Source organism: Lissotriton helveticus, chromosome 5_1 (genome assembly GCF_964261635.1).
Source record: "Lissotriton helveticus chromosome 5_1, aLisHel1.1, whole genome shotgun sequence".
NCBI classification, from domain to species: Eukaryota; Metazoa; Chordata; class Amphibia; order Caudata; family Salamandridae; genus Lissotriton; species Lissotriton helveticus.
Window position 1 is genome coordinate 1,649,922,448 of NC_136065.1, and position 22,111 is coordinate 1,649,944,558.

Below are 22,111 nucleotides of genomic sequence, written 5' to 3' on the forward strand. Positions count from 1 at the left end.
TGTTTGCAGCTCCTCAGTATATGGTTATCCCGTGACAACAATGTTTTCATCATATTTATTATTCTACAAATGTATTTTTAAATGCACCGATGTGGTGTTTGCATGCTATGCAAGACGGCACATCATGGAATGTTTATAAGGAGCATCGAATAGGATTGTGATATTTGCACCTAGAAGAGTCGGACACGCAGATCCTGAAAAGAAGTAAAGACTCTCTCTTTACCCTGAGTTTAATCTTTACTTTTAGTGAAATGGTTTATGAAAAACCAGTAAGCTGCTCCAGGTGAGGCTCGAACTCACAACCTCGGCATGCCTCAATGCAAGTACTGTTGTATAAGTACCGCGCGCTAACCGATTGCGCCACTGGAGCTCACTGCTCTCATGTCTCCCCAGTTGAGTCATCTAGAGCTGACCAAGTAGATACTGGCACTGCTCCCTTAGTCACTGTGCAAGATCGACTCACATGCTAGCATGTTATCATGACTATTAAAAACTACAGTCCTAATGGAACAGATTTGATAATTCTGCTATATCATGTGCTCTGTCTATTGAACACCAAATACATTTGCCAGTTCTGACACAGTCTAGGAGAAACTTTTGATTATTTGTAATTAGCAAATAGTAAGAATTTCCTAAAAAATTAAACATAGTCACCTAAGGCAGACGAGGTGGCCGAGTGGTTAAGGCGATGGACTGCTAATCCATTGTGCTCTGCACGTGTGGGTTCGAATCCCACCTTCGTCGGAACGCCATCAGACACTCTTTTGAAGGTGGGCATGTCTCGTAGTACAATTACACTCTCTTTCAAGACACAGCCATAATCCACTAGAAGGGCCCAACTGACTATTCCTTTTTGGCTATTATGTCAAATTAAGGGAAGTGTTTTGTGCTTAATTGAAATTAGATCTTTCATGAAGTGTCCAGAGGATTGCCTTTCCCTCACTCCTGGCTTTCTAACCAGTTTGGATAGATAGACTGATAAGAAAGCAGCTCTTACTCCTAAAGTTTCAGCCATCTCAAGTGTATGACTGTTGACATATGTCTGCCCCACAGAGACAGATCACTTCTAATAAGTGAGTTCTCTATCTGTCACTGATTGCAGACATACTAACTAGAGCTATCAGTATGGTCATAAATGTGAATACTCTTATGTTCTCAAATCAAAATGGAGTTTTTCCTACTTCCAAGAAAAGTGTCTTAAGCATGCTCTTCAATTTGTGCACGCATGTAGACATTCAAATGCAACTGCATTTCCATACAGAGTCTCCAAATCATAGATATCTTCTTACCGCAGTAAGAATACATTAAGGGATTTACATTCTGCAGGCAGGCTGGCATTGTAGCTCAGTGGCAGAGCACTGGTCTGGTAAACCAGGGGTCATGAGTTCAAGCCTCTTCAGGGCCTTTTTATATGTGAGTTTCTGTATGTTGTTTCCAAGTCATTCTTTCTAGGAGTCACACATTGTCTTAAGTTTGCTTATTGACAAGCATCCCTTTCCTGCTTTCATCATATCAAGAAGACTTCATGAAAACCATTGAACCATAAACTATTGCCTCACCCCTTTCGATACGAACGCCTGACAAACGCCATTCTCACCCCGCCGGGCAAGCCCTGCCGGGCAAAGCCAAATAAGCCAAGCATATTTGAAGTTCCTTTGAAAGTCAGAGCGAGGACTATGACCTCTGTTCCGACTGAGTCTGCATCCACAGAAAGGATGAAATAAGGATCTAGAAATTTCACCATGGAGATGTGAACTTCATCCCCCTTAAAATACTTTTCCTCCCAGATGCCCCGGCTCTTAGTCAAATGAGGTTAATCTTCGAAACCCCACCCCCACTAACCATAAATATCCGACTCTCCTGCTGTCCATTCAAATGATACAAGGTATCTTGTACATAGAGAGAATGTGAGAAAAAGCAGAATCGCTTCATAGATATGGTGACCTTGGATGGGTGGGCTGGATAAAGAAGTGAACCTGATTTCGGGAAAAGGAGTATCGTGATGGGGATGAGGAAAAGAGAACATGGACCACATTCACAAGTTAGAGAAATAAATGTAATAGGTTGAATGGTTTTAAAAAGTTAACTTTGAGCATGAATTGTGTTTTTTAAACTGCAAAGAATTACAAAATCAATGTGGGATTGGAGGCACAATCTGAGCAGAAAGCACCATAAGCTGCTATGGTGCAACTCTTATGTTGACTAGAAACATTAATATGATGACGCTCTTCCTTTGATATGTCTTTCAGTTAAATTGTATTGTAAGTAGCTGATACAGCACTGTTTGCAGCTCCTCAGTATATGGTTATCCCGTGACAACAATGTTTTCATCATATTTATTATTCTACAAAAGTATTTTTAAATGCACTGATGTGGTGTTTGCATGCTATGCAAGACGGCACATCATGGAATGTTTATAAGGAGCATCGAATAGGATTGTGATATTTGCACCTGGAAGAGTCGGACACGCAGATCCTGAAAAGAAGTAAAGACTCTCTAGCAAGGGCCGTCTTTACCCTGAGTTTAATCTTTACCTTTAGTGAAATGGTTTATGAAAAACCAGTAAGCTGCTCCAGGTGAGGCTCGAACTCACAACCTCGGCATGCCTCAATGCAAGTACTGCTGTATAAATACCACGCGCTAACCGATTGCGCCACTGGAGCTCACTGTTCTCATATCTCCCCAGTTGAGCCATCTAGGGCTGACCAAGTAGATACTGGCACTGCTCCCTTATTCACTGTGCAAGATCGACTCACATGCTAGCATGTTATCATGACTATTAAAAACTACAGTCCTAATGGAACAGATTTGATAATTCTGCTATATCATGTGCTCTGTCTATTGAACACCACATACATTTGCCAGTTCTGACACAGTCTAGGAGAAACTTATGATTATTTGTAATTAGCACATAGTAAGAATTTCCTAAAAAATGAAACATAGTCACCTAAGGCAGACGAGGTGGCCGAGTGGTTAAGGCGATGGACTGCTAATCCATTGTGCTCTGCACGCGTGGGTTCGAATCCCACCTTCGTCGGAACGCCATCACACACTCTTTTGAAGGTGGGCATGTCTCGTAGTACAATTACACTCTCTTTCAAGACACAGCCATAATCCACTAGAAGGGCCCAACTGACTATTCCATTTTGGCAATTATGTCAAATTAAGGGAAGTGTTTTGTGCTTAATTGAAATTAGATCTTTCATGAAGTGTCCAGAGGATTGCCTTTCCCTCACTCCTGGTCTTCTAACCAGTTTGGATAGATAGACTGATAAGAAAGCAGCTCTTACTCCTAAAGTTTCAGCCATCTCAAGTGTATGACTGTTGACATATGTCTGCCCCACAGAGACAGATCACTTCTAATAAGTGAGTTCTCTATCTGTCACTGATTGCGGACATACTAACTAGAGCTATCAGTATGGTCATAAATGTGAATACTCTTATGTTCTCAAATCAAAATGGAGTTTTTCCTACTTCCAAGAAAAGTGTCGTAAGCATGCTCTTCAATTTGTGCACGCATGTAGACATTCAAATGCAACTGCATTTCCATACAGAGTCTCAAAATCATAGATATCTTCATACCGCAGTAAGAATACATGAAGCGATTTACATACTGCAGGCAGGCCTTTTAGCTCAGTGGCAGAGCACTGGTCTTGTAAACCAGGGGTCATGAGTTCAAGCCTCATCAGGGCCTTTTTATATGTGAGTTTCTGTATGTTGTTTCCAAGTCATTCTTTCTAGGAGTCACACCTTGTCTTAAGTTTGCTTATTGACAAGCTTCCCTTTCCTGCTTTCATCATATTAAGAAGACTTCATGAAAACCATTGAACCATAAACTATTGCCTCACCCCTTTCGATCGCCTGACGAACGCCTGACAAACGCCATTCTCACCCCGCCGGGCAAAGCCAAATAAGCCAAGCATATTTGAAGTTCCTTTCAAAGTCAGAGCGAGGACTATGACCTCTGTTCCGACTGAGTCTGCATCCACAGAAAGGATGAAATAAGGATCTAGAAATTTCACCAAGGAGATGTGAACTTCATCCCCCTTAAAATACTTTTCCTCCCAGATGCCCCGGCTCTTAGTCAAATGAGGTTAATCTTCAAAACCCCACCCCCACTAACCATAAATATCCGACTCTCCTGCTGTCCATTCAAATGATACAAGGTATCTTGTACATAGAGAGAATGTGAGAAAAAGCAGAATCGCTTCATAGATTTGGTGACCTTGGAAAGGTCGGCTGGATAAAGAAGTGAACCTGATTTCGGGAAAAGGAGTATCGTGATGGGGATGAGGAAAAGAGAACATGGACCACATTCACAAGTTAGAGAAATAAATGTAATAGGTTGAATGGTTTTAAAAAGTTAACTTTGAGCATGAATTGTGTTTTTTAAACTGCAAAGAATTAAAAAATCAATGTGGGATTGGAGGCACAATCTGAGCAGAAAGCACCATAAGCTGCTATGGTGCAACTCTTATGTTGACTAGAAACATTAATATGATGACGCTCTTCCTTTGATATGTCTTTCAGTTAAATTTTATTGTAAGTAGCTGATACAGCACTGTTTGCAGCTCCTCAGTATATGGTTATCCCGTGACAACAATGTTTTCATCATATTTATTATTCTACAAAAGTATTTTTAAATGCACTGATGTGGTGTTTGCATGCTATGCAAGACGGCACATCATGGAATGTTTATAAGGAGCATCGAATAGGATTGTGATATTTGCACCTGGAAGAGTCGGACACGCAGATCCTGAAAAGAAGTAAAGACTCTCTAGCAAGGGCCGTCTTTACCCTGAGTTTAATCTTTACTTTTAGTGAAATGGTTTATGAAAAACCAGTAAGCTGCTCCAGGTGAGGCTCGAACTCACAACCTAGGCATGCCTCAATGCAAGTACTGCTGTATAAGTACCGCGCGCTAACCGATTGCGCCACTGGAGCTCACTGTTCTCATATCTCCCCAGTTGAGCCATCTAGAGCTGACCAAGTAGATACTGGCACTGCTCCCTTATTCACTGTGCAAGATCGACTCACATGCTAGCATGTTATCATGACTATTAAAAACTACAGTCCTAATGGAACAGATTTGATAATTCTGCTATATCATGTGCTCTGTCTATTGAACACCACATACATTTGCCAGTTCTGACACAGTCTAGGAGAAACTTATGATTATTTGTAATTAGCACATAGTAAGAATTTCCTAAAAAATGAAACATAGTCACCTAAGGCAGACGAGGTGGCCGAGTGGTTAAGTCGATGGACTGCTAATCCATTGTGCTCTGCATGTGTGGGTTCGAATCCCACCTTCGTCGGAACGCCATCAGACACTCTTTTGAAGGTGGGCATGTCTCGTAGTACAATTACACTCTCTTTCAAGACACAGCCATAATCCACTAGAAGGGCCCAACTGACTATTCCATTTTGGCAATTATGTCAAATTAAGGGAAGTGTTTTGTGCTTAATTGAAATTAGATCTTTCATGAAGTGTCCAGAGGATTGCCTTTCCCTCACTCCTGGCCTTCTAACCAGTTTGGATAGATAGACTGATAAGAAAGCAGCTCTTACTCCTAAAGTTTCAGCCATCTCAAGTGTATGACTGTTGACATATGTCTGCCCCACAGAGACAGATCACTTCTAATAAGTGAGTTCTCTATCTGTCACTGATTGCGGACATACTACCTAGAGCTATCAGTATGGTCATAAATGTGAATACTCTTATGTTCTCAAATCAAAATGGAGTTTTTCCTACTTCCAAGAAAAGTGTCTTAAGCATGCTCTTCAATTTGTGCACGCATGTAGACATTCAAATGCAACTGCATTTCCATACAGAGTCTCAAAATCATAGATATCTTCATACCGCAGTAAGAATACATGAAGCGATTTACATACTGCAGGCAGGCAGGCAGGCCTTGTAACTCAGTGGCAGAGCACTGGTTTTGTAAACCAGGGGTCATGAGTTCAAGCCTCATCAGGGCCTTTTTATATGTGAGTTTCTGTATGTTGTTTCCAAGTCATTCTTTCTAAGAGTCACACCTTGTCTTAAGTTTGCTTATTGACAAGCTTCCCATTCCTGCTTTCATCATATCAAGAAGACTTCATGAAAACCATTGAACCATAAACTATTGCCTCACCCCTTTCGATCGCCTGACGAACGCCTGACAAACGCCATTCTCACCCCGCCGGGCAAGCCCTGCCGGGCAAAGCCAAATAAGCCAAGCATATTTGAAGTTCCTTTGAAAGTCAGAGCGAGGACTATAACCTCTGTTCCGACTGAGTCTGCATCCACAGAAAGGATGAAATAAGGATCTAGAAATTTCACCAAGGAGATGTGAACTTCATCCCCCTTAAAATACTTTTCCTCCCAGATGCCCCGGCTCTTAGTCAAAAGAGGTTAATCTTCAAAACCCCACCCCCACTAACCATAAATATCCGACTCTCCTGCTGTCCATTCAAATGATACAAGGTATCTTGTACATAGAGAGAATGTGAGAAAAAGCAGAATCCCTTCATAGATTTGGTGACCTTGGAAGGGTCGGCTGGATAAAGAAGTGAACCTGATTTCAGGAAAAGGAGTATCGTGATGGGGTTGAGGAAAAGAGAACATGGACCACATTCACAAGTTAGAGAAATAAATGTAATAGGTTGAATGGTTTAAAAAGTTAACTTTGAGCATGAATTGTGTTTTTTAAACTGCAAAGAATTAAAAAATCAATGTGGTATTGGAGGCACACTCTGAGCAGAAAGCACCATAAGCTGCTATGGTGCAACTCTTATGTTGACTAGAAACATTAATATGATGACGCTCTTCCTTTGATATGTCTTTCAGTTAAATTGTATTGTAAGTAGCTGATACAGCACTGTTTGCAGCTCCTCAGTATATGGTTATCCCGTGACAACAATGTTTTCATCATATATATTATTCTACAAAAGTATTTTTAAATGCACTGATGTGGTGTTTGCATGCTATGCAAGACGGCACATCGTGGAATGTTTATAAGGAGCATCGAATAGGATTGTGATATTTGCACCTGGAAGAGTCGGACACGCAGATCCTGAAAAGAAGTAAAGACTCTCTAGCAAGTGCCGTCTTTACCCTGAGTTTAATCTTTACTTTTAGTGAAATGGTTTATGAAAAACCAGTAAGCTGCTCCAGGTGAGGTTCGAACTCACAACCTCGGCATGCCTCAATGCAAGTACTGCTGTATAAGTAACGCGCGCTAACCGATTGCGCCACTGGAACTCACTGTTCTCATATCTCCCCAGTTGAGCCATCTAGAGCTGACCAAGTAGATACTGGCACTGCTCCCTTATTCACTGTGCAATATCGACTCACATGCTAGCATGTTATCATGACTATTAAAAACTACAGTCCTAATGGAACAGATTTGATAATTCTGCTATATCATGCGCTCTGTCTATTGAACACCACATACATTTGCCAGTTCTGACACAGTCTAGGAGAAACTTATGATTATTTGTAATTAGCACATAGTAAGAATTTCCTAAAAAATGAAACATAGTCACCTAAGGCAGACGAGGTGGCCGAGTGGTTAAGTTGATGGACTGCTAATCCATTGTGCTCTGCATGTGTTGGTTCGAATCCCACCTTCGTCGGAACGCCATCAGCCACTCTTTTGAAGGTGGGCATGTCTCGTAGTACAATTACACTCTCTTTCAAGACACAGCCATAATCCACTAGAAGGGCCCAACTGACTATTCCATTTTGGCAATTATGTCAAATTAAGGGAAGTGTTTTGTGCTTAATTGAAATTAGATCTTTCATGAAGTGTCCAGAGGATTGCCTTTCCCTCACTCCTGGCCTTCTAACCAGTTTGGATAGATAGACTGATAAGAAAGCAGCTCTTACTCCTAAAGTTTCAGCCATCTCAAGTGTATGACTGTTGACATATGTCTGCCCCACAGAGACAGATCACTTCTAATAAGTGAGTTCTCTATCTGTCACTGATTGCGGACATACTACCTAGAGCTATCAGTATGGTCATAAATGTGAATACTCTTATGTTCTCAAATCAAAATGGAGTTTTTCCTACTTCCAAGAAAAGTGTCTTAAGCATGCTCTTCAATTTGTGCACGCATGTAGACATTCAAATGCAACTGCATTTCCATACAGAGTCTCAAAATCATAGATATCTTCATACCGCAGTAAGAATACATGAAGCGATTTACATACTGCAGGCAGGCAGGCAGGCCTTGTAACTCAGTGGCAGAGCACTGGTTTTGTAAACCAGGGGTCATGAGTTCAAGCCTCATCAGGGCCTTTTTATATGTGAGTTTCTGTATGTTGTTTCCAAGTCATTCTTTCTAAGAGTCACACCTTGTCTTAAGTTTGCTTATTGACAAGCTTCCCTTTCCTGCTTTCATCATATCAAGAAGACTTCATGAAAACCATTGAACCATAAACTATTGCCTCACCCCTTTCGATCGCCTGACGAACGCCTGACAAACGCCATTCTCACCCCGCCGGGCAAGCCCTGCCGGGCAAAGCCAAATAAGCCAAGCATATTTGAAGTTCCTTTGAAAGTCAGAGCGAGGACTATGACCTCTGTTCCGACAGAGTCTGCATCCACAGAAAGGATGAAATAAGGATCTAGAAATTTCACCAAGGAGATGTGAACTTCATCCCCCTTAAAATACTTTTCCTCCCAGATGCCCCGGCTCTTAGTCAAAAGAGGTTAATCTTCAAAACCCCACCCCCACTAACCATAAATATCCGACTCTCCTGCTGTCCATTCAAATGATACAAGGTATCTTGTACATAGAGAGAATGTGAGAAAAAGCAGAATCCCTTTATAGATTTGGTGACCTTGGAAGGGTCGGCTGGATAAAGAAGTGAACCTGATTTCGGGAAAAGGAGTATCGTGATGGGGATGAGGAAAAGAGAACATGGACCACATTCACAAGTTAGAGAAATAAATGTAATAGGTTGAATGGTTTAAAAAGTTAACTTTGAGCATGAATTGTGTTTTTTAAACTGCAAAGAATTAAAAAATCAATGTGGTATTGGAGGCACACTCTGAGCAGAAAGCACCATAAGCTGCTATGGTGCAACTCTTATGTTGACTAGAAACATTAATATGATGACGCTCTTCCTTTGATATGTCTTTCAGTTAAATTGTATTGTAAGTAGCTGATACAGCACTGTTTGCAGCTCCTCAGTATATGGTTATCCCGTGACAACAATGTTTTCATCATATATATTATTCTACAAAAGTATTTTTAAATGCACTGATGTGGTGTTTGCATGCTATGCAAGACGGCACATCGTGGAATGTTTATAAGGAGCATCGAATAGGATTGTGATATTTGCACCTGGAAGAGTCGGACACGCAGATCCTGAAAAGAAGTAAAGACTCTCTAGCAAGGGCCGTCTTTACCCTGAGTTTAATCTTTACTTTTAGTGAAATGGTTTATGAAAAACCAGTAAGCTGCTCCAGGTGAGGCTCGAACTCACAACCTCGGCATGCCTCAATGCAAGTACTGCTGTATAAGTACCGCGCGCTAACCGATTGCGCCACTGGAGCTCAGTGTTCTCATATCTCCCCAGTTGAGCCATCTAGAGCTGACCAAGTAGATACTGGCACTGCTCCCTTATTCACTGTGCAAGATCGACTCACATGCTAGCATGTTATCATGACTATTAAAAACTACAGACCTAATGGAACAGATTTGATAATTCTGCTATATCATGTGCTCTGTCTATTGAACACCACATACATTTGCCAGTTCTGACACAGTCTAGGAGAAACTTATGATTATTTGTAATTAGCACATAGTAAGAATTTCCTAAAAAATGAAACATAGTCACCTAAGGCAGACGAGGTGGCAGAGTGGTTAAGTCGATAGACTGCTAATCCATTGTGCTCTGCACGCGTGGGTTCGAATCCCACCTTTGTCGGAACGCCATCAGACACTCTTTTGAAGGTGGGCATGTCTCGTAGTATAATTACACTCTCTTTCAAGACACAGCCATAATCCACTAGAAGGGCCCAACTGACTATTCCATTTTGGCAATTATGTCAAATTAAGGGAAGTGTTTTGTGCTTAATTGAAATTAGATCTTTCATGAAGTGTCCAGAGGATTGCCTTTCCCTCACTCCTGGCCTTCTAACCAGTTTGGATAGATAGACTGATAAGAAAGCAGCTCTTACTCCTAAAGTTTCAGCTATCTCAAGTGTATGACTGTTGACATATGTCTGCCCCACAGAGACAGATCACTTCTAATAAGTGAGTTCTCTATCTGTCACTGATTGCGGACATACTAACTAGAGCTATCAGTATGGTCATAAATGTGAATACTCTTATGTTCTCAAATCAAAATGGAGTTTTTCCTACTTCCAAGAAAAGTGTCTTAAGCATGCTCTTCAATTTGTGCACACATTTAGACATTCAAATGCAACTGCATTTCCATACAGAGTCTCAAAATCATAGATATCTTCATACCGCAGTAAGAATACATGAAGCGATTTACATACTGCAGGCAGGCAGGCCTTGTAGCTCAGTGGCAGAGCACTGATCTTGTAAACCAGGGGTCATGAGTTCAAGCCTCATCAGGGCCTTTTTATATGTGAGTTTCTGTATGTTGTTTCCAAGTCATTCTTTCTAGGAGTCACACCTTGTCTTAAGTTTGCTTATTGACAAGCTTCCCTTTCCTGCTTTCATCATATCAAGAAAACTTCATGAAAACCATTGAACCATAAACTATTGCCTCACCCCTTTCGATCGCCTGACGAATGCCTGACAAATGCCATTCTCACCCCGCCGGGCAAGCCCTGCCGGGCAAAGCCAAATAAGCCAAGCATATTTGAAGTTCCTTTGAAAGTCAGAGCGAGGACTATGACCTCTGTTCCGACTGAGTCTGCATCCACAGAAAGGATGAAATAAGGATCTAGAAATTTCACCAAGGAGATGTGAACTTCATCCCCCTTAAAATACTTTTCCTCCCAGATGCCCCGGCTCTTAGTCAAATGAGGTTAATCTTCAAAACCCCACCCCCACTAACCATAAATATCCGACTCTCCTGCTGTCCATTCAAATGATACAAGGTATCTTGTACATAGAGAGAATGTGAGAAAAAGCAGAATCGCTTCATAGATTTGGTGACCTTGGAAGGGTCGGCTGGATAAAGAAGTGAACCTGATTTCGGGAAAAGGAGTATCGTGATGGGGATGAGGAAAAGAGAACATGGACCACATTCACAAGTTAGAGAAATAAATGTAATAGGTTGAATGGTTTTAAAAAGTTAACTTTGAGCATGAATTGTGTTTTTTAAACTGCAAAGAATTAAAAAATCAATGTGGGATTGGAGGCACAATCTGAGCAGAAAGCACCATAAGCTGCTATGGTGCAACTCTTATGTTGACTAGAAACATTAATATGATGACGCTCTTCCTTTGATATGTCTTTCAGTTAAATTGTATTGTAAGTAGCTGATACAGCACTGTTTGCAGCTCCTCAGTATATGGTTATCCCGTGACAACAATGTTTTCATCATATTTATTATTCTACAAAAGTATTTTTAAATGCACTGATGTGGTGTTTGCATGCTATGCAAGACGGCACATCATGGAATGTTTATAAGGAGCATCGAATAGGATTGTGATATTTGCACCTGGAAGAGTCGGGCACGCAGATCCTGAAAAGAAGTAAAGACTCTCTAGCAAGGGCCGTCTTTACCCTGAGTTTAATCTTTACTTTTAGTGAAATAGTTTTTGAAAAACCAGTAAGCTGCTCCAGGTGAGGCTCGAACTCACAACCTCGGCATGCCCCATTGCAAGTACTGCTGTATAAGTACCGCGCGCTAACCGATTGCGCCACTGGAGCTCACTGTTCTCATATCTCCCCAGTTGAGCCATCTAGAGCTGACCAAGTAGATACTGGCACTGCTCCCTTATTCACTGTGCAAGATCGACTCACATGCTAGCATGTTATCATGACTATTAAAAACTACAGTCCTAATGGAACAGATTTGATAATTCTGCTATATCATGTGCTCTGTCTATTGAACACCACATACATTTGCCAGTTCTGACACAGTCTAGGAGAAACTTATGATTATTTGTAATTAGCACATCGTAAGAATTTCCTAAAAAATGAAACATAGTCACCTAAGGCAGACGAGGTGGCCGAGTGGTTAAGTCGATGGACTGCTAATCCATTGTGCTCTGCACGCGTGGGTTTGAATCCCACCCTGGTCGGAACGCCATCAGACACTCTTTTGAAGGTGGGCATGTCTCGTAGTACAATTACACTCTCTTTCAAGACACAGCCATAATCCACTAGAAGGGCACAACTGACTATTCCATTTTGGCAATTATGTCAAATTAAGGGAAGTGTTTTGTGCTTAATTGAAATTAGATCTTTCATGAAGTGTCCAGAGGATTGCCTTTCCCTCACTCCTGGCCTTCTAACCAGTTTGGATAGATAGACTGATAAGAAAGCAGCTCTTACTCCTAAAGTTTCAGCCATCTCAAGTGTATGACTGTTGACATATGTCTGCCCCACAGAGACAGATCACTTCTAATAAGTGAGTTCTCTATCTGTCACTGATTACGGACATACCAACTAGAGCTATCAGTATGGTCATAAATGTGAATACTCTTATGTTCTCAAATCAAAATGGAGTTTTTCCTACTTTCAAGAAAAGTGTCTTAAGCATGCTCTTCAATTTGTGCACGCATGTAGACATTCAAATGCAACTGCATTTCCATACAGAGTCTCAAAATCATAGATATCTTCATACCGCAGTAAGAATACATGAAGCGATTTACATACTGCAGGTAGGCAGGCCTTGTAGCTCAGTGGCAGAGCACTGGCCTTGTAAACCAGGGGTCATGAGTTCAAGCCTCATCAGGGCCTTTTTATATGTGAGTTTCTGTATGTTGTTTCCAAGTCATTCTTTCTAGGAGTCACACCTTGTCTTAAGTTTGCTTATTGACAAGCTTCCCTTTCCTGCTTTCATCATATCAAGAAGACTTCATGAAAACCATTGAACCATAAACTATTGCCTCACCCCTTTCGATCGCCTGACAAACGCCATTCTCACCCCGCCGGGCAAAGCCAAATAAGCCAAGCATATTTGAAGTTCCTTTGAAAGTCAGAGCGAGGACTATGACCTCTGTTCCGACTGAGTCTGCATCCACAGAAAGGATGAAATAAGGATCTAGAAATTTCACCAAGGAGATGTGAACTTCATCCCCCTTAAAATACTTTTCCTCCCAGATGCCCCGGCTCTTAGTCAAATGAGGTTAATCTTCAAAACCCCACCCCCACTAACCATAAATATCCGACTCTCCTGCTGTCCATTCAAATGATACAAGGTATCTTGTACATAGAGAGAATGTGAGAAAAAGCAGAATCCCTTCATAGATTTGGTGACCTTGGAAGGGTCGGCTGGATAAAGAAGTGAACCTGATTTCGGGAAAAGGAGTATCGTGATGGGGATGAGGAAAAGAGAACATGGACCACATTCACAAGTTAGAGAAATAAATGTAATAGGTTGAATGGTTTAAAAAGTTAACTTTGTGCATGAATTGTGTTTTTTAAACTGCAAAGAATTAAAAAATCAATGTGGGATTGGAGGCACAATCTGAGCAGAAAGCACCATAAGCTGCTATGGTGCAACTCTTATGTTGACTAGAAACATTAATATGATGACGCTCTTCCTTTGATATGTCTTTCAGTTAAATTGTATTGTAAGTAGCTGATACAGCACTGTTTGCAGCTCCTCAGTATATGGTTATCACGTGACAACAATGTTTTCATCATATTTATTATTCTACAAAAGTATTTTTAAATGCACTGATGTGGTGTTTGCATGCTATGCAAGACGGCACATCGTGGAATGTTTATAAGGAGCATCGAATAGGATTGTGATATTTGCACCTGGAAGAGTCGGACACGCAGATCCTGAAAAGAAGTAAAGACTCTCTAGCAAGGGCCGTCTTTACCCTGAGTTTAATCTTTACTTTTAGTGAAATGGTTTATGAAAAACCAGTAAGCTGCTCCAGGTGAGGCTCGAACTCACAACCTCGGCATGCCTCAATGCAAGTACTGCTGTATAAGTACCGCGCGCTAACCGATTGCGCCACTGGAGCTCACTGTTCTCATATCTCCCCAGTTGAGCCATCTAGAGCTGACCAAGTAGATACTGGCACTGCTCCCTTATTCACTGTGCAAGATCGACTCACATGCTAGCATGTTATCATGACTATTGAAAACTACAGTCCTAATGGAACAGATTTGATAATTCTGCTATATCATGTGCTCTGTCTATTGAACACCACATACATTTGCCAGTTCTGACACAGTCTAGGAGAAACTTATGATTATTTGTAATTAGCACATAGTAAGAATTTCCTAAAAAATGAAACATAGTCACAGACGAGGTGGCAGACGAGGTGGCCGAGTAGTTAAGTCGATGGACTGCTAATCCATTGTGCTCTGCATGCGTGGGTTCGAATCCCACCTTCGTCGGAACGCCATCAGACACTCTTTTGAAGGTGGGCATGTCTCGTAGTACAATTACACTCTCTTTCAAGACACAGCCATAATCCACTAGAAGGGCCCAACTGACTATTCCATTTTGGCAATTATGTCAAATTAAGGGAAGTGTTTTGTGCTTAATTGAAATTAGATCTTTCATGAAGTTTCCAGAGGATTGCCTTTCCCTCACTCCTGGCCTTCTAACCAGTTTGGATAGATAGACTGATAAGAAAGCAGCTCTTACTCCTAAAGTTTCAGCCATCTCAAGTGTATGACTGTTGACATATGTCTGCCCCACAGAGACAGATCACTTCTAATAAGTGAGTTCTCTATCTGTCACTGATTGCGGACATACTAACTAGAGCTATCAGTATGGTCATAAATGTGAATACTCTTATGTTCTCAAATCAAAATGGAGTTTTTCCTACTTCCAAGAAAAGTGTCTTAAGCATGCTCTTCAATTTGTGCACGCATGTAGACATTCAAATGCAACTGCATTTCCATACAGAGTCTCAAAATCATAGATATCTTCATACCGCAGTAAGAATACATGAAGCTATTTACATACTGCAGGCAGGCAGGCAGGCCTTGTAACTCAGTGGCAGAGCACTGGTCTTGTAAACCAGGGGTCATGAGTTCAAGCCTCATCAGGGCCTTTTTATATGTGAGTTTCTGTATGTTGTTTCCAAGTCATTCTTTCTAAGAGTCACACCTTGTCTTAAGTTTGCTTATTGACAAGCTTCCCTTTCCTGCTTTCATCATATCAAGAAGACTTCATGAAAACCATTGAACCATAAACTATTGCCTCACCCCTTTCGATCGCCTGACGAACGCCTGACAAACGCCATTCTCACCCCGCCGGGCAAAGCCAAATAAGCCAAGCATATTTGAAGTTCCTTTGAAAGTCAGAGCGAGGACTATGACCTCTGTTCCGACTGAGTCTGCATCCACAGAAAGGATGAAATAAGGATCTAGAAATTTCACCAAGGAGATGTGAACTTCATCCCCCTTAAAATACTTTTCCTCCCAGATGCCCCGGCTCTTAGTCAAATGAGGTTAATCTTCAAAACCCCACCCCCACTAACCATAAATATCCGACTCTCCTGCTGTCCATTCAAATGATACAAGGTATCTTGTACATAGAGAGAATGTGAGAAAAAGCAGAATCCCTTCATAGATTTGGTGACCTTGGAAGGGTCGGCTGGATAAAGAAGTGAACCTGATTTCGGGAAAAGGAGTATCGTGATGGGGATGAGGAAAAGAGAACATGGACCACATTCACAAGTTAGAGAAATAAATGTAATAGGTTGAATGGTTTAAAAAGTTAACTTTGAGCATGAATTGTGTTTTTTAAACTGCAAAGAATTAAAAAATCAATGTGGGATTGGAGGCACAATCTGAGCAGAAAGCACCATAAGCTGCTATGGTGCAACTCTTATGTTGACTAGAAACATTAATATGATGACGCTCTTCCTTTGATATGTCTTTCAGTTAAATTGTATTGTAAGTAGCTGATACAGCACTGTTTGCAGCTCCTCAGTATATGGTTATCCCGTGACAACAATGTTTTCATCATATTTATTATTCTACAAAAGTATTTTTAAATGCACTGATGTGGTGTTTGCATGCTATGCAAGACGGCACATCGTGGGAGCATCGAATAGGATTGTGATATTTGCACCTGGAAGAGTCGGACACGCAGATCCTGAAAAGAAGTAAAGACTCTCTAGCAAGGGCCGTCTTTACCCTGAGTTTAATCTTTACTTTTAGTGAAATGGTTTATGTAAAACCAGTAAGCTGCTCCAGGTGAGGCTCGAACTCACAACCTCGGCATGCCTCAATGCAAGTACTGCTGTATATGTACAGCGCGCTAACCGATTGCGCCACTGGAGCTTACTGTTCTCATATCTCCCCAGTTGAGCCATCTAGAGCTGACCAAGTAGATACTGGCACTGCTCCCTTATTCACTGTGCAAGATCGACTCACATGCTAGCATGTTATCATGACTATTGAAAACTACAGTCCTAATGGAACAGATTTGATAATTCTGCTATATCATGTGCTCTGTCTATTGAACACCACATACATTTGCCAGTTCTGACACAGTCTAGGAGAAACTTATGATTATTTGTAATTAGCACATAGTAAGAATTTCCTAAAAAATGAAACATAGTCACCCGAGGTGGCCGAGTAGTTAAGTCGATGGACTGCTAATCCATTGTGCTCTGCATGCGTGGGTTCGAATCCCACCTTTGTCGGAACGACATCAGACACTCTTTTGAAGGTGGGCATGTCTCGTAGTACAATTACACTCTCTTTCAAGACACAGCCATAATCCACTAGAAGGGCCCAACTGACTATTCCATTTTGGCAATTATGTCAAATTAAGGGAAGTGTTTTGTGCTTAATTGAAATTAGATCTTTCATGAAGTGTCCAGAGGATTGCCTTTCCCTCACTCCTGGCCTTCTAACCAGTTTGGATAGATAGACTGATAAGAAAGCAGCTCTTACTCCTAAAGTTTCAGCCATCTCAAGTGTATGACTGTTGACATATGTCTGCCCCACAGAGACAGATCACTTCTAATAAGTGAGTTCTCTATCTGTCACTGATTGCGGACATACTACCTAGAGCTATCAGTATGGTCATAAATGTGAATACTCTTATGTTCTCAAATCAAAATGGAGTTTTTCCTACTTCCAAGAAAAGTGTCTTAAGCATGCTCTTCAATTTGTGCACACATTTAGACATTCAAATGCAACTGCATTTCCATACAGAGTCTCAAAATCATAGATATCTTCATACCGCAGTAAGAATACATGAAGCGATTTACATACTGCAGGCAGGCAGGCCTTGTAGCTCAGTGGCAGAGCACTGATCTTGTAAACCAGGGGTCATGAGTTCAAGCCTCATCAGGGCCTTTTTATATGTGAGTTTCTGTATGTTGTTTCCAAGTCATTCTTTCTAGGAGTCACACCTTGTCTTAAGTTTGCTTATTGACAAGCTTCCCTTTCCTGCTTTCATCATATCAAGAAAACTTCATGAAAACCATTGAACCATAAACTATTGCCTCACCCCTTTCGATCGCCTGACGAATGCCTGACAAATGCCATTCTCACCCCGCCGGGCAAGCCCTGCCGGGCAAAGCCAAATAAGCCAAGCATATTTGAAGTTCCTTTGAAAGTCAGAGCGAGGACTATGACCTCTGTTCCGACTGAGTCTGCATCCACAGAAAGGATGAAATAAGGATCTAGAAATTTCACCAAGGAGATGTGAACTTCATCCCCCTTAAAATACTTTTCCTCCCAGATGCCCCGGCTCTTAGTCAAATGAGGTTAATCTTCAAAACCCCACCCCCACTAACCATAAATATCCGACTCTCCTGCTGTCCATTCAAATGATACAAGGTATCTTGTACATAGAGAGAATGTGAGAAAAAGCAGAATCGCTTCATAGATTTGGTGACCTTGGAAGGGTCGGCTGGATAAAGAAGTGAACCTGATTTCGGGAAAAGGAGTATCGTGATGGGGATGAGGAAAAGAGAACATGGACCACATTCACAAGTTAGAGAAATAAATGTAATAGGTTGAATGGTTTTAAAAAGTTAACTTTGAGCATGAATTGTGTTTTTTAAACTGCAAAGAATTAAAAAATCAATGTGGGATTGGAGGCACAATCTGAGCAGAAAGCACCATAAGCTGCTATGGTGCAACTCTTATGTTGACTAGAAACATTAATATGATGACGCTCTTCCTTTGATATGTCTTTCAGTTAAATTGTATTGTAAGTAGCTGATACAGCACTGTTTGCAGCTCCTCAGTATATGGTTATCCCGTGACAACAATGTTTTCATCATATTTATTATTCTACAAAAGTATTTTTAAATGCACTGATGTGGTGTTTGCATGCTATGCAAGACGGCACATCATGGAATGTTTATAAGGAGCATCGAATAGGATTGTGATATTTGCACCTGGAAGAGTCGGGCACGCAGATCCTGAAAAGAAGTAAAGACTCTCTAGCAAGGGCCGTCTTTACCCTGAGTTTAATCTTTACTTTTAGTGAAATAGTTTTTGAAAAACCAGTAAGCTGCTCCAGGTGAGGCTCGAACTCACAACCTCGGCATGCCCCATTGCAAGTACTGCTGCATAAGTACCGCGCGCTAACCGATTGCGCCACTGGAGCTCACTGTTCTCATATCTCCCCAGTTGAGCCATCTAGAGCTGACCAAGTAGATACTGGCACTGCTCCCTTATTCACTGTGCAAGATCGACTCACATGCTAGCATGTTATCATGACTATTAAAAACTACAGTCCTAATGGAACAGATTTGATAATTCTGCTATATCATGTGCTCTGTCTATTGAACACCACATACATTTGCCAGTTCTGACACAGTCTAGGAGAAACTTATGATTATTTGTAATTAGCACATCGTAAGAATTTCCTAAAAAATGAAACATAGTCACCTAAGGCAGACGAGGTGGCCGAGTGGTTAAGTCGATGGACTGCTAATCCATTGTGCTCTGCACGCGTGGGTTTGAATCCCACCCTGGTCGGAATGCCATCAGACACTCTTTTGAAGGTGGGCATGTCTCGTAGTACAATTACACTCTCTTTCAAGACACAGCCATAATCCACTAGAAGAGCACAACTGACTATTCCATTTTGGCAATTATGTCAAATTAAGGGAAGTGTTTTGTGCTTAATTGAAATTAGATCTTTCATGAAGTGTCCAGAGGATTGCCTTTCCCTCACTCCTGGCCTTCTAACCAGTTTGGATAGATAGACTGATAAGAAAGCAGCTCTTACTCCTAAAGTTTCAGCCATCTCAAGTGTATGACTGTTGACATATGTCTGCCCCACAGAGACAGATCACTTCTAATAAGTGAGTTCTCTATCTGTCACTGATTACGGACATACCAACTAGAGCTATCAGTATGGTCATAAATGTGAATACTCTTATGTTCTCAAATCAAAATGGAGTTTTTCCTACTTTCAAGAAAAGTGTCTTAAGCATGCTCTTCAATTTGTGCACGCATGTAGACATTCAAATGCAACTGCATTTCCATACAGAGTCTCAAAATCATAGATATCTTCATACCGCAGTAAGAATACATGAAGCGATTTACATACTGCAGGTAGGCAGGCCTTGTAGCTCAGTGGCAGAGCACTGGCCTTGTAAACCAGGGGTCATGAGTTCAAGCCTCATCAGGGCCTTTTTATATGTGAGTTTCTGTATGTTGTTTCCAAGTCATTCTTTCTAGGAGTCACACCTTGTCTTAAGTTTGCTTATTGACAAGCTTCCCTTTCCTGCTTTCATCATATCAAGAAGACTTCATGAAAACCATTGAACCATAAACTATTGCCTCACCCCTTTCGATCGCCTGACAAACGCCATTCTCACCCCGCCGGGCAAAGCCAAATAAGCCAAGCATATTTGAAGTTCCTTTGAAAGTCAGAGCGAGGACTATGACCTCTGTTCCGACTGAGTCTGCATCCACAGAAAGGATGAAATAAGGATCTAGAAATTTCACCAAGGAGATGTGAACTTCATCCCCCTTAAAATACTTTTCCTCCCAGATGCCCCGGCTCTTAGTCAAATGAGGTTAATCTTCAAAACCCCACCCCCACTAACCATAAATATCCGACTCTCCTGCTGTCCATTCAAATGATACAAGGTATCTTGTACATAGAGAGAATGTGAGAAAAAGCAGAATCCCTTCATAGATTTGGTGACCTTGGAAGGGTCGGCTGGATAAAGAAGTGAACCTGATTTCGGGAAAAGGAGTATCGTGATGGGGATGAGGAAAAGAGAACATGGACCACATTCACAAGTTAGAGAAATAAATGTAATAGGTTGAATGGTTTAAAAAGTTAACTTTGTGCATGAATTGTGTTTTTTAAACTGCAAAGAATTAAAAAATCAATGTGGGATTGGAGGCACAATCTGAGCAGAAAGCACCATAAGCTGCTATGGTGCAACTCTTATGTTGACTAGAAACATTAATATGATGACGCTCTTCCTTTGATATGTCTTTCAGTTAAATTGTATTGTAAGTAGCTGATACAGCACTGTTTGCAGCTCCTCAGTATATGGTTATCACGTGACAACAATGTTTTCATCATATTTATTATTCTACAAAAGTATTTTTAAATGCACTGATGTGGTGTTTGCATGCTATGCAAGACGGCACATCGTGGAATGTTTATAAGGAGCATCGAATAGGATTGTGATATTTGCACCTGGAAGAGTCGGACACGCAGATCCTGAAAAGAAGTAAAGACTCTCTAGCAAGGGCCGTCTTTACCCTGAGTTTAATCTTTACTTTTAGTGAAATGGTTTATGAAAAACCAGTAAGCTGCTCCAGGTGAGGCTCGAACTCACAACCTCGGCATGCCTCAATGCAAGTACTGCTGTATAAGTACCGCGCGCTAACCGATTGCGCCACTGGAGCTCACTGTTCTCATATCTCCCCAGTTGAGCCATCTAGAGCTGACCAAGTAGATACTGGCACTGCTCCCTTATTCACTGTGCAAGATCGACTCACATGCTAGCATGTTATCATGACTATTGAAAACTACAGTCCTAATGGAACAGATTTGATAATTCTGCTATATCATGTGCTCTGTCTATTGAACACCACATACATTTGCCAGTTCTGACACAGTCTAGGAGAAACTTATGATTATTTGTAATTAGCACATAGTAAGAATTTCCTAAAAAATGAAACATAGTCACAGACGAGGTGGCAGACGAGGTGGCCGAGTAGTTAAGTCGATGGACTGCTAATCCATTGTGCTCTGCATGCGTGGGTTCGAATCCCACCTTCGTCGGAACGCCATCAGACACTCTTTTGAAGGTGGGCATGTCTCGTAGTACAATTACACTCTCTTTCAAGACACAGCCATAATCCACTAGAAGGGCCCAACTGACTATTCCATTTTGGCAATTATGTCAAATTAAGGGAAGTGTTTTGTGCTTAATTGAAATTAGATCTTTCATGAAGTTTCCAGAGGATTGCCTTTCCCTCACTCCTGGCCTTCTAACCAGTTTGGATAGATAGACTGATAAGAAAGCAGCTCTTACTCCTAAAGTTTCAGCCATCTCAAGTGTATGACTGTTGACATATGTCTGCCCCACAGAGACAGATCACTTCTAATAAGTGAGTTCTCTATCTGTCACTGATTGCGGACATACTAACTAGAGCTATCAGTATGGTCATAAATGTGAATACTCTTATGTTCTCAAATCAAAATGGAGTTTTTCCTACTTCCAAGAAAAGTGTCTTAAGCATGCTCTTCAATTTGTGCACGCATGTAGACATTCAAATGCAACTGCATTTCCATACAGAGTCTCAAAATCATAGATATCTTCATACCGCAGTAAGAATACATGAAGCTATTTACATACTGCAGGCAGGCAGGCAGGCCTTGTAACTCAGTGGCAGAGCACTGGTCTTGTAAACCAGGGGTCATGAGTTCAAGCCTCATCAGGGCCTTTTTATATGTGAGTTTCTGTATGTTGTTTCCAAGTCATTCTTTCTAAGAGTCACACCTTGTCTTAAGTTTGCTTATTGACAAGCTTCCCTTTCCTGCTTTCAT

The 22,111-nt window shown here is 41.2% G+C and overlaps 30 non-coding genes across 30 annotated transcripts; 20 read left to right on the top strand and 10 right to left on the bottom strand.

Annotated features, from left to right (window-relative positions):
* Positions 1-275: 275 nt before the first annotated feature.
* Positions 276-370, bottom strand: TRNAI-UAU (transfer RNA isoleucine (anticodon UAU)). Its single transcript has 2 exons — positions 333-370; positions 276-311 (listed from the first exon to the last, which is right to left on the bottom strand). It is a non-coding gene; the product is annotated as a tRNA-Ile (tRNA).
* A 292-nt stretch (positions 371-662) lies between these two features.
* Positions 663-744, top strand: TRNAS-GCU (transfer RNA serine (anticodon GCU)). The gene has a single exon. It is a non-coding gene; the product is annotated as a tRNA-Ser (tRNA).
* Positions 745-1,333: 589 nt separating this feature from the next.
* Positions 1,334-1,405, top strand: TRNAT-GGU (transfer RNA threonine (anticodon GGU)). Its single transcript has one exon. It is a non-coding gene; the product is annotated as a tRNA-Thr (tRNA).
* Positions 1,406-2,568: 1,163 nt separating this feature from the next.
* TRNAI-UAU (transfer RNA isoleucine (anticodon UAU)) lies at positions 2,569-2,663 on the bottom strand. The gene is made up of 2 exons: positions 2,626-2,663; positions 2,569-2,604 (listed from the first exon to the last, which is right to left on the bottom strand). It is a non-coding gene; the product is annotated as a tRNA-Ile (tRNA).
* Positions 2,664-2,955: 292 nt separating this feature from the next.
* On the top strand, positions 2,956-3,037 carry TRNAS-GCU (transfer RNA serine (anticodon GCU)). Its single transcript has one exon. It is a non-coding gene; the product is annotated as a tRNA-Ser (tRNA).
* Positions 3,038-3,622: 585 nt separating this feature from the next.
* On the top strand, positions 3,623-3,694 carry TRNAT-UGU (transfer RNA threonine (anticodon UGU)). Its single transcript has one exon. It is a non-coding gene; the product is annotated as a tRNA-Thr (tRNA).
* A 1,155-nt stretch (positions 3,695-4,849) lies between these two features.
* On the bottom strand, positions 4,850-4,944 carry TRNAI-UAU (transfer RNA isoleucine (anticodon UAU)). Its single transcript has 2 exons — positions 4,907-4,944; positions 4,850-4,885 (listed from the first exon to the last, which is right to left on the bottom strand). It is a non-coding gene; the product is annotated as a tRNA-Ile (tRNA).
* A 292-nt stretch (positions 4,945-5,236) lies between these two features.
* TRNAS-GCU (transfer RNA serine (anticodon GCU)) lies at positions 5,237-5,318 on the top strand. Its single transcript has one exon. It is a non-coding gene; the product is annotated as a tRNA-Ser (tRNA).
* A 593-nt stretch (positions 5,319-5,911) lies between these two features.
* Positions 5,912-5,983, top strand: TRNAT-UGU (transfer RNA threonine (anticodon UGU)). Its single transcript has one exon. It is a non-coding gene; the product is annotated as a tRNA-Thr (tRNA).
* Positions 5,984-7,151: 1,168 nt separating this feature from the next.
* TRNAI-UAU (transfer RNA isoleucine (anticodon UAU)) lies at positions 7,152-7,246 on the bottom strand. Its single transcript has 2 exons — positions 7,209-7,246; positions 7,152-7,187 (listed from the first exon to the last, which is right to left on the bottom strand). It is a non-coding gene; the product is annotated as a tRNA-Ile (tRNA).
* A 292-nt stretch (positions 7,247-7,538) lies between these two features.
* TRNAS-GCU (transfer RNA serine (anticodon GCU)) lies at positions 7,539-7,620 on the top strand. The gene has a single exon. It is a non-coding gene; the product is annotated as a tRNA-Ser (tRNA).
* Positions 7,621-8,213: 593 nt separating this feature from the next.
* Positions 8,214-8,285, top strand: TRNAT-UGU (transfer RNA threonine (anticodon UGU)). The gene has a single exon. It is a non-coding gene; the product is annotated as a tRNA-Thr (tRNA).
* Positions 8,286-9,453: 1,168 nt separating this feature from the next.
* TRNAI-UAU (transfer RNA isoleucine (anticodon UAU)) lies at positions 9,454-9,548 on the bottom strand. Its single transcript has 2 exons — positions 9,511-9,548; positions 9,454-9,489 (listed from the first exon to the last, which is right to left on the bottom strand). It is a non-coding gene; the product is annotated as a tRNA-Ile (tRNA).
* Positions 9,549-9,840: 292 nt separating this feature from the next.
* Positions 9,841-9,922, top strand: TRNAS-GCU (transfer RNA serine (anticodon GCU)). The gene has a single exon. It is a non-coding gene; the product is annotated as a tRNA-Ser (tRNA).
* A 589-nt stretch (positions 9,923-10,511) lies between these two features.
* Positions 10,512-10,583, top strand: TRNAT-UGU (transfer RNA threonine (anticodon UGU)). The gene has a single exon. It is a non-coding gene; the product is annotated as a tRNA-Thr (tRNA).
* Positions 10,584-11,752: 1,169 nt separating this feature from the next.
* On the bottom strand, positions 11,753-11,847 carry TRNAI-UAU (transfer RNA isoleucine (anticodon UAU)). Its single transcript has 2 exons — positions 11,810-11,847; positions 11,753-11,788 (listed from the first exon to the last, which is right to left on the bottom strand). It is a non-coding gene; the product is annotated as a tRNA-Ile (tRNA).
* A 292-nt stretch (positions 11,848-12,139) lies between these two features.
* On the top strand, positions 12,140-12,221 carry TRNAS-GCU (transfer RNA serine (anticodon GCU)). Its single transcript has one exon. It is a non-coding gene; the product is annotated as a tRNA-Ser (tRNA).
* A 589-nt stretch (positions 12,222-12,810) lies between these two features.
* TRNAT-UGU (transfer RNA threonine (anticodon UGU)) lies at positions 12,811-12,882 on the top strand. The gene has a single exon. It is a non-coding gene; the product is annotated as a tRNA-Thr (tRNA).
* A 1,143-nt stretch (positions 12,883-14,025) lies between these two features.
* TRNAI-UAU (transfer RNA isoleucine (anticodon UAU)) lies at positions 14,026-14,120 on the bottom strand. Its single transcript has 2 exons — positions 14,083-14,120; positions 14,026-14,061 (listed from the first exon to the last, which is right to left on the bottom strand). It is a non-coding gene; the product is annotated as a tRNA-Ile (tRNA).
* Positions 14,121-14,417: 297 nt separating this feature from the next.
* Positions 14,418-14,499, top strand: TRNAS-GCU (transfer RNA serine (anticodon GCU)). The gene has a single exon. It is a non-coding gene; the product is annotated as a tRNA-Ser (tRNA).
* Positions 14,500-15,092: 593 nt separating this feature from the next.
* TRNAT-UGU (transfer RNA threonine (anticodon UGU)) lies at positions 15,093-15,164 on the top strand. The gene has a single exon. It is a non-coding gene; the product is annotated as a tRNA-Thr (tRNA).
* A 1,142-nt stretch (positions 15,165-16,306) lies between these two features.
* Positions 16,307-16,401, bottom strand: TRNAI-UAU (transfer RNA isoleucine (anticodon UAU)). The gene is made up of 2 exons: positions 16,364-16,401; positions 16,307-16,342 (listed from the first exon to the last, which is right to left on the bottom strand). It is a non-coding gene; the product is annotated as a tRNA-Ile (tRNA).
* A 283-nt stretch (positions 16,402-16,684) lies between these two features.
* Positions 16,685-16,768, top strand: TRNAS-GCU (transfer RNA serine (anticodon GCU)). Its single transcript has one exon. It is a non-coding gene; the product is annotated as a tRNA-Ser (tRNA).
* A 587-nt stretch (positions 16,769-17,355) lies between these two features.
* On the top strand, positions 17,356-17,427 carry TRNAT-UGU (transfer RNA threonine (anticodon UGU)). The gene has a single exon. It is a non-coding gene; the product is annotated as a tRNA-Thr (tRNA).
* A 1,169-nt stretch (positions 17,428-18,596) lies between these two features.
* TRNAI-UAU (transfer RNA isoleucine (anticodon UAU)) lies at positions 18,597-18,691 on the bottom strand. The gene is made up of 2 exons: positions 18,654-18,691; positions 18,597-18,632 (listed from the first exon to the last, which is right to left on the bottom strand). It is a non-coding gene; the product is annotated as a tRNA-Ile (tRNA).
* Positions 18,692-18,983: 292 nt separating this feature from the next.
* TRNAS-GCU (transfer RNA serine (anticodon GCU)) lies at positions 18,984-19,065 on the top strand. Its single transcript has one exon. It is a non-coding gene; the product is annotated as a tRNA-Ser (tRNA).
* Positions 19,066-19,654: 589 nt separating this feature from the next.
* On the top strand, positions 19,655-19,726 carry TRNAT-UGU (transfer RNA threonine (anticodon UGU)). The gene has a single exon. It is a non-coding gene; the product is annotated as a tRNA-Thr (tRNA).
* Positions 19,727-20,869: 1,143 nt separating this feature from the next.
* On the bottom strand, positions 20,870-20,964 carry TRNAI-UAU (transfer RNA isoleucine (anticodon UAU)). The gene is made up of 2 exons: positions 20,927-20,964; positions 20,870-20,905 (listed from the first exon to the last, which is right to left on the bottom strand). It is a non-coding gene; the product is annotated as a tRNA-Ile (tRNA).
* A 297-nt stretch (positions 20,965-21,261) lies between these two features.
* TRNAS-GCU (transfer RNA serine (anticodon GCU)) lies at positions 21,262-21,343 on the top strand. The gene has a single exon. It is a non-coding gene; the product is annotated as a tRNA-Ser (tRNA).
* A 593-nt stretch (positions 21,344-21,936) lies between these two features.
* Positions 21,937-22,008, top strand: TRNAT-UGU (transfer RNA threonine (anticodon UGU)). Its single transcript has one exon. It is a non-coding gene; the product is annotated as a tRNA-Thr (tRNA).
* Positions 22,009-22,111: the final 103 nt, after the last annotated feature.